At 34.8% G+C, this 10,087-nt stretch overlaps 1 non-coding gene across 1 annotated transcript; it reads left to right on the top strand.

The window, feature by feature from the left end:
• The first annotated feature begins 1,855 nt into the window (after window positions 1–1,855).
• Window positions 1,856–1,962, top strand: LOC148763233 (small nucleolar RNA R71). Its single transcript, XR_016026055.1, has one exon. It is a non-coding gene; the product is annotated as a small nucleolar RNA R71 (small nucleolar RNA).
• The last annotated feature ends 8,125 nt before the right edge of the window (window positions 1,963–10,087 follow it).

Raw genomic sequence — 10,087 nt, 5'->3', positions numbered from 1 at the left:
AACTATAACTAGAAGAGTGGATGAGTTTCCAAGGTATGTATACTTCAAGTGTTTTGGTAGTGGTTTAAGTTCTAACTTCAAGTTGACCTCTATTGAAGGTTTCACTGGTGAGGATGAAGGGGAAGTCAAATATAACAATTCAAATGTAACTCCCAATACCCGAGAATGAGCATTTAGTGCATTGACACATTCTATAACTTCATCGTTAATGGGCTCAACTTTAGAAATCAATGATACTTCAAGTGGGTCATTAGGATGATCTTCTATATAAACTTCATTCATGACTCTATCTATCGCACTAACTGAAAAACACTCATCTTGATCATTACTGAATTTTAAAGTATGCAAGATATTAAATGTTACCTCTTGATCTTATACTCGTAAGGTAAGTTCTCCTTGTTCAACATCAATGAGTGCTCTAGCTGTGCGTAAGAAAGGTCTCCCCAGGTAAATGGGAACCTTTCTATCTTCCTCCATGGCAAGAACTTTGAAGTTAGCTAGAAATATGAATTTATGTACTTTCACAAGCACATCTCCACTATGTCTCTAGGATATGTAAGAGTTCTATTTGCCAATTGAAGAGTTATAGTGGTAGGCTTGATCTTTCCTAAACCCAACTTGTTGTAGATGGACAATGACATCAAATCAACACTCATCCCTAGATTACTCAAAGCTTTAGCAAAGAATAAAGCATCAATTGTGTAAAGAATAGTAAAATTGCCTGAGTTTTTAAGTTTTAGAGGGATCTTATTCTGAATGATTGCATTGCACTCCTTAGTGAGTGCCACTGTCTCAAACTCACCTAATTTCCTTTTCTTAGATAGAATGTCTTTCAAAAATTGTACATAGGATGGCATTTCTCTAGTGCCTTTACAAATGGAATGTTGACGTGAAGCTTTTTATATACCTTCATAAATTTCTGATATTGACTCTCTTTTTGCTGCTTCTTAAAGCATTAAGGGAAAGCTGGTGGCGGTGCAGTTGCCTTAGTCACTTTTGCTTGACATTGATCACTAGACTCTGAACTTTGAATCTCACTCTCCATAGATTTGTCTTGTTGTGCAACTTCTTATGGGTTGTTATTAATTTCCCTACCACTTCTCAATGTGATGGCCTTGAGATGATCCTTGCCTTCTCTCCTTAGATTTGCCTCTGTATCACTAAGTAATGTTCCTTGAGTTCGGTTGTTTAAAAAATTTGCCAGTTGCCCAACCTGAGTTTCAAGGTTTCAAAGTGAAACTACTTGACTCTGAATGAGAGTTGTTAACTTTGTATGATGCTATCATTCTGGGTCATATATTGCCTTAGTAAGTCTTTTACAGCTAGCTTTTTCTCAAAGAAAGGTGCTCAATTTTGCTATTGGAATCCTGGAGGTGCGTTTGGATTTGAAGTGGATAATGCCCCTTGATTATTGGCCCAAGAAAAATTTGGATGACTCTTTCACCCTAGTTTGTAAGTGTTGGAGAATGGGTTATTTTGCTATCTATTACTCACAAATTGCACTGTCTTTGTTGAACTTAGACATTGATAACTTGCATGATTATCTCCACATAACTCATAAGCTATAAAAGGACTTCGCAAACTATTAGTACCAAAAGATTCAAGAGTTTTAGTTAAAGCTGCTACTTGAGCGGATAATGTTGTCATAGCATCAATGTCATGAATTCTAGCTACTCTCATCGATAGTGATCGCTCGGTTGGCCACTACTAATTGTTGGCAAACATCTCTTCTAATAAATCATATACCTCATCTATTAATTTAGCCATTAAAGCTCTTCTCGTAGTAGCATCAATGGTAATCCGAACATGCCCACTCAAGCCATTATAAAAAGTCTGCACTTAAAGCCACTTTGGGATACCATGATGAGGACAATGCCTAAGCAATTTTTTGTATCTTTCGCAAGCTTCATACAATGATTCCGAATCTTGTTGCATGAATGATGTGATGTCATTCCGTATTTTTACTGTCGTAGCCGGAGGGAAAATTTTGGAAAGAAATTTTGAGCAAGATCATCCCATGTTGTTATGGAGCTAGTAGGGAGTGCATTTAGCCAAGCCTTAACTTTATCACTCAAGGAGAAAGGAAAAAGCCTCAAATGAATTTCATTTTCTGTGACACCATTATGCTTGAACGTGTCACAAATCTCTAAGAAGTTTGATATATGGCCATTTGGATCATCACTCAGAAGACCCCCAAATTGAACTAATGTTTGAATCATGGTGATGATAGCTGGCTTGATTTCAAAATTGTTTACTTGAATAACTAGCCTTCGAATGCTTAATGGAATTCCTTGTACCAAAGGAGCAGCATAATCCTTTAAGAAATGATTGTCAACTACTAGATGCTCCTAGATTTGTTGTTCACCTTGTTGATCAACCATTATACTTACTAGAGCAACACCTTGTTGATTCTCTCGTCGAAGTCTGCAAAATGTTCTCTCAATTTCTAGATCACATAGAATAGTCTCCAAGTTGTTTGCTCCTCTCATACAACAACTGAACTTAATTGCAAAACAAAAATAAAACTTAAATTGAGACTAATCTATAAAATTTTAATATTAACCGATAACAAAGAAAACAAAATCCCTAGCAACGGTGCCAAAAACTTGTTGTCGAATTTGCACACGCAAGTACACATATTGAACAAGTAATATAGACAGTAAGTCTAAATTAGCGTTCCCACAAAGATTTGTTTCTAAAGTTTCAATAAGCACTAAAATTATAAAACAAATTAATCTTGTTTAAGTAATCAAAAAATTAAAGAAAAACTATTAAAAATAATTAAATATCAACATTAAATAAACTAACAAACTAAATAAGTTGAGAAAAGCAGTATATTAAAGACCTAAGATTATAGGTTCATTCAACATTTCATCTTATACTAGCTTTTTTTATTATTTATCTTTCCTGGGTAGTTTTACGAACCTAAAATCCAAAGCTAGTGACAAGTCTCCATTGAGATGCTTACACAAATACCTAACTTAATTAGTTTACTATATGTCTATAAGAATTAACTAAATTAAGTTCATTAAGCAAGTATCATAATATGACTACATATGGAAATTGGCGTATGTCTATCCAAATTGCGAACCATATCACCTAATGGAAGTGAACATACACTAATCAAATCTCAATCTAACCTAAAATCTCACTATCGAGCTTCAATTAGATTCATAAATCACTTAATTGTTAATCAGGCAATTAAAAAGCATTAAGGATAAATTTAATTAAGTAAAACAATACCCATTCATAATAAATAACAGAAAATAAGTGTTCAGATTACATTTAGAAACCACCATAATCCTAGATAAACAAATTAGTTCATGATATTAAAATAAAATACTATTTGAAGAATAATAGCCATGAGTTAAAAACAAGAATTAAGAATAACATAAAAAGGGAGAATTAAACTAATGTTGAAGCTTGACTGATTGCAAATCTCTCTTGATTATTCTAGAATTCTTGATTGGTTCGAAGCTCCAATTCTCTAGAAAGTTGTTGTCGTCCTCTGTGTTGAATGCTCTCCAAATAAGCTCTTAAATATGTGAAAGATGCCCTACTTTTCAAGTTTTCGTTGAAAGAAAATCGAGGTGGAGTTGCAACACAGTGATCTACCTTGGGAGCTCCGCGACGCTACTTTTTCAATGCCACAACGCTCTGCTCTTGGGTTTTTGTAAGATGCTCTCCTAATGCGCAGCGTCGCGGCCATTGTTCACTGCCACTATGGCGATACTAGTTGCAACACCGCGACCATGAGCCTTTGGCGCCGCGGTGCTCTATCCATGTTGCTTTAATGCAAAGCTGCATCTGTCCACCAACTTTGAACGAGATTTTCACGTTGATTTAGTCTGAACTAGGCCAAGTAGTAAACAGAAAAGTTGTAGCCCATTCTCTTATCTTTCTAATGAATCAAAAATTACCTCAATTAGAGTTTGGAGTTCTACAGCTCAAGTATCTTCAAATTACTGCAACATGTATGAGTGACACTTTCTCCTCACTTATGTTATCATATCTTTCTTTCACCTTGCTCATCATACTCTATGCAAAATCATGAGAAAAATTGGCAATAACTTTTCCTAAAGTAAATTGAAATAAATTAAAGTGAAATTAAGCTAACAACAACTAATTTAACTAATCAATATAAAATCTAACTTACACTAGAAAGATAAATTGAAAAGGTTAAAATCCAATCCTAAACTCAAGGGTCTAGCCACTAAAGTCCCCAAAATGTGTTAAAAATAACTTTATGTAATAGAGTTATCAAGTAGCAATCAAAAGAGCTATAGCAAAGGTCAGCAGCTGAGCAACGGGGGGTGAGGTAATTAGAAAAAAGAGGCAACTGAGGAAGACAATTGCTTGTATCTTGAATGGTTTTGTGAATGGATATCAACTAAAAGCCTCCATATTTAATAGCAACATCAAGTATAGAAATAAAGTTATGAAAAATGAGGCGGAAGCAACCTAGAAAGCAGCATGCAAGTTGGGATTAACCTTCATTAGCAGAAGACAAGAGATAATTGATGCCTTCAACAGGCTTGAGAATAAGATGCTAGATGAGAGAGTCGCCTAAACCATAAGGTATTTAATTGGGGGTTAGTTTTTTCTACCATGAAGATTTTTACTAAGAATGTCAAGGGTTTGGGTAAAAATGAGAGACGGAAAGCCATGGGGAACTTGATCCATAAGAATAGGCCGAATATGATCTTGTTACAAGAGTTGAAATTGAATATGGTTAATAAAACGACATTTGATGTTTTATGAGGGAAAAGTGCCTACAACGAGGTTTGGGTGGAGTCAATGAGAGCTTTAGGGACTTTTATTTCGTTATGGCAAGACAACGTTTTTTTCTATTAAAAGTAGTATTGTGGGCAGAAAGTATATACTGATTGTTAAAACTATCAATGATAGGAATTAGAGATATGGAATTGTGAATATCTATGCTTCATCATATGAAAAATTGTAAGAAGAGCTATGGGAAGAAATTTTATAGAAAATAAAGGGGTTTGAGGTTCCTTGGTGTTTTAGAAAGGATTTCAACGTTGTGTTGAAGGTTAACAAGATGTGGGGGCACTTTCAAATGTTAGGGAAATGTAACAATTTTAAAGGTTTGTTAATCTTGCTGATTTGGTGGATTTGCTCTTAGGGGCAACAAATATACATGGTGCATTAGTAAGGTGGATATGGTGTTTAGCAGACTGGACCAGTTCTTTATCAACAATTCAAAGTTAAGGAGATTTGAAAATTTGAAATAGTGAGTGATGCCATTCTTACTTTTTGACCATAATCCAATAATCCTTGGAGTAACCAACACTGATTAGGGGCCCAAACCTTTTCGATTCTTTAACCATTGGCTTACAGAAGATAGCTTCCAGGATGTTTTCATTATAGCATAGGAAGTCAGTGGTAGTTGTCACGACCCAAATTCTGGGCCATGACCGACGCATGGGCCCAATGGACGTAGTCCACTAAGCCCAAGCCAGCTATTAATCTGACATGTTCATCATTCCATCATAAACTGCTAAGTCATATATCATAACTTAGAATCAAAATAATATTAAGCATTGCCACTTCATACTAGCATACCAAACAAGTGTATATACACTGTCTACATATGTATCTTAATAATTCACATTAGGTTCGTCTATACACAACAAAAGGAGACTCAATGTCCAGCGGAGAGACTCGAACGAATGTATAGTTACTGAATGCCGAGACACCTACCAAAAGATGGATACAAGTCCACGAGGACACCTCGTCCTAATTATTGGCTGTCTCTTAATCTGAAAACATGAAGTTGAAAGCGGTGAGCATAAACTCAGTGAGTGAACAAGAAGGGAACAAGCATACCATAAGAAATGTTTATCGAAATCATGATGCACTCATTTTCTCAAAACAATGCAATATGTTCTAGTTCTTAGTAGAACCCCTCATGTAAACCCCTCATGAGTAAATCACTTAAAAGATCCATACTCAACTATGGTACCAAAGAATCGAAAAATATAGCAAAACCCACAAGTTAGCCAAAATGGACAGAAAGTTTCTCGCTGCAACGAGAACTAGGTCTGGTGAAGGCCCTCAAACTTGAGAGTTTCTCGCTGTAGCGAGAGTCAGAACATCAAGAAAAAAGTCTCATTTTCCTTTAAAACAAGCCATTCTGCTAAAATAACAATAGCAACATGTAACACATGTAAACTCCCAAATTTCAACAAATCAATTACTCACATATTTACATTTACAACCATATACCATATATGTATATATATATATATATATCAATCATCATGTACACCCTTCCATCATCATCATCTCATATGCAACGGCTTATGCGTACTCCCACTCGCATATAGTCGGGTCAGCAATGGCTTATGTGCACTCCCACTCACACATAACAGGGTCAGAAACAGCTTATGTGCACTCCTACTCGCACATAGCCGGGTCAGCAACGGTTTATGTGCACTCCTACTCGCACATAGCCGGGTCAACAACGATTTATGTGCACTTCTACTCGCACATAGTCGGGTCCACATTAACATGTAAAGAAACATCCAATGCATATCATGCATTTTATCATATTGTGATAACACATAAACCATTGTATAGGACATTTTCACAATATAAAATCATTTTACTAAAAGCTTGTTCCCAAGGTACATTTTCTAAGACAACTTGGATAGAATCTTTCATATTCCCCAAAACAAGTTTGAAATGCAAGTCCACTCATCGGTATTCATTGAGCCTTTAGCCGACTCTTAATCCCCCTAATGATCCAATTGGGGTGATGGGGCTTCGTCAACACCTACCATCAAATTAACATTTCCATAATGTCAATTTACATACTATAAACCCTAAAAGCTATCTTTTAGCTAGCTTTCAATTGCCATTTAAATGGCCATCCATTTTCACTTTCCTATCACTCCAAAGTGAATTAACAATCTTAACTACAAAATATTCACAAATCAAATCTCTAGTCATTCTCAACACTTAAAACCCAATACTAGTTTACTACTCACCTTGATAGCTTTGTAACTTTGAACTTCTTTCTAAAAGCTCTCAAGCTATTAATAAAGCTTCCTCTTTCTCTCTCGAAAACACCTAACTAGTGAGAGATTATGGAAACCAGATTTTCATCATTTTCAAGGGTTTTAAAGTGAAATAGTGGAAGAATACAAAGGTTCTAGTCAAAAGGGCACCAGGGTATGAAAATTAGAGCTAGAGAGAGAAAGTTATGAAAGCTTCATATCAAGCTTCCATGGAAAAATTGAAGAAACGTGAGAGGGAAAAGAACAAGAAGAGGAAGCTGCTGGAAATCCCAAGAAGTTGCTGGAAAGAGAGGATATTTATGGCCCAAGCTTATCCACTCCCTTGGAAATTATTAAAATGCCCCTCCACAAATTAGCTTAATCCTTGAAATCCCACATTTTTTCTTCAATTTTCCCACCTAGGGTTTGTGTTCTTTCCTTTCCTCTTCACTTCATGCTTTGGTCGGCCATATGGGTGAGACTAAGAGAGTTTTAAATAGATTTTACAAGGAAATTCTAAAATAATCCAAGCTTGACACATGGCTTGTTTCCATTGGTCCATGTGTAATACTTATCCATTAAGCAATCTCTCTCCACCACATAAAATGTTTCAATTATCCACAATGTAAAATGTTAATGGCTGAAATCCATGGGCATGACAAGTGTCAGGTGGTGTAAAATTTCAAAAATTTCCATTTTGTCCTCAGGTAACAAAATTACCATTTTGCCCCTAGAACATGAAAATCATCAAAATTTTTTATTTCCTTGTCATTTCACCCATATTTTCATCATTCATTTATACTTTATGCCTACTTAAGCCATAATATTGTTTAAAACTTACTTTTATGGGCTTATTGAGAAAATAACGAAATTACCCCTGATTAGAGATATCGCGTATATTTCTATCTACGAGTTTATAAAGGTCAAGGTCTCACATTTGTAAACCTGGGAGTAAAGGCAACACCTGCACAGAGGTTGAGATGCATAAAACCAACTAGGAAGATTTGGCAAGCAAAAAAATGGGACATTTCTCAAAAGAAAATTGGGATTTTGGAAGTTGAAATTCAAAAGAAGTTGAGTGAATGGCAAAGTAACTATGGAGATGACTCTTATAGAGGGAGATTTCTAAACTGAGAGCTGATCTCTGGAAGTTGTAGAAGGAAGAGGAAAGATCATGGCACCAAAAGTCACGAGTGAATTGGTTCCTCGAAGATGACAAATATACGAAGTTTTTCCATGCCACGGCTTTTGCAAGGAAGAGGAGGAATATGATTTATAGACTAAGGGTCCGAAATTTAGTGCTTGAGGACCCTCGGAGTATAAAAGAGAAAGTTGTACGACACTTTGCAACTTTGTATGGGTACCGAACGGTGGCAGAATTAAAAGATTAGGATGTTAACATATGGACTGTTTTAGAGCAATCAAATATTATGTTGGAAAGACAAAATGGTTATCCATCATTCATGCATTTCCCCTAAGCTTTTCAGAAATCATCAACTATATACACAGGCCAAACACAATCACAAAAGTCTAGGTAGAAGTAGAGAAGCAAGACAAAGCAAAAATGAATGCCGTGCATGAAAGACACAGAGACAAAACCAATGATCAACATTTGGCCTAAAATCAAATCAGTATTGCTAAAATTGATTTTTTTAATCTAAAAGAAAACTGATTAAAGCATCTCAATCATGTGGGCAAGCTACAAAAAAAATTTAGGCTTGATTCACAGCTATGAATAAGATAAATGAAAGAACCTTCCAAACAACCGAATCTAGTTGAAGTCACCTAGCTTTAGGAAGGACCAAAGAGGCTTAATGGGTCGAAAGCTTGAAATGGTTTAGACCCATTCTTTCCTTTTAAAAAACAAATCCAAACAAGAAAAACAAAATGTCCTTTGTGCGAAGGAATTAAAAAGAAATTAAAAGGTTGCTTTTTGCTATTAACAGTATGAAGATTGAAGAAGAGAAAGAAGAAAGGAAAAAGAAGGGAGAGTTTTTGGTGGGTGAGTAAGAAGGTTTTTTTTTCTTTTTTTTCCTTAAAAAAGATTTTTTTAGATGTTATTTATTTAATGGGTATTTTAGTTATTTTATAAAATTTGTTAATGACATTTATATTAGGATAAACTATCCATTTTCAATATTAATGGGTTTAGATGTAATTATGATCAAAACATAAAGAGATAAAGATAATTTATCCTAATTTTATACTCGAATGCAATGCATGGTTAACTTAAAGTCATTGTCTCTTAAGGCAAATTCAAATGAAGTGATAAATTTATTGTCTTTAGGAGTGAGGGATAATTTATTGTCTCTGCAGGTGAGAGGACCAAATTGCTATAATAAGTATCTAGTCATCTCAGACTTGACAATACTAAAAATTTACCCCGATTGTCAAAACAGGTAGCGACAAGCCTCCTTGCCACTTTTGGCAGCCTTTTGTCGTTTTCCCAACAAAGCATTGATATTGATTTACTATCGAGTCAAACGACGCCTTCCTAGTCTTAGCACATTTTATGGACATTGTTGTTAGGTTCGAAACATGTGCCAGACGTCTCATAATGGTGTACTATTCTCCAGTCAATTTTCTCCTCGGTTGCACAGATTTCTTACCCTTGTGGTCGTGAGTAATACCTTGATCGAATTGAAAATCCTTCTGAAACCACTGAACACATATTAACATTATTACTACACCACGTACTCCATTATTCATGTTATTATTAACTTAATTAATGAGATAAAATCCAAATCTATCTCGTATGTCAGTACTTAAGTGATGAATAAAAATACTATTTACATTTTAAGCAAGTGTAATTTTAATATTATTACCCTAATTTGATTAAAATATAATTAAAATTTAATAATATAAGAAATATTTGGTAGGAAGTGAAAGAATATTTTACAAAATACTTTACAAATATTCTTTTACTATTAGGTTTTGACAATTTTTGAAAAAAAAAATATCATGATAAAATTGTATTCAGTCAAAGATTGATGATAATTTGCTCTCACTATAGTATGATAAACTTGAACTTTATTCCTTAATTATAAACTAGTTGCTGTCATTAAAGG

Source organism: Theobroma cacao, chromosome 4 (assembly GCF_053813885.1).
Source record: "Theobroma cacao isolate CCN51 chromosome 4, ASM5381388v1, whole genome shotgun sequence".
Taxonomy (NCBI): domain Eukaryota; kingdom Viridiplantae; phylum Streptophyta; class Magnoliopsida; order Malvales; family Malvaceae; genus Theobroma; species Theobroma cacao.
This window is presented reverse-complemented; position numbering and strand designations above follow the sequence as displayed.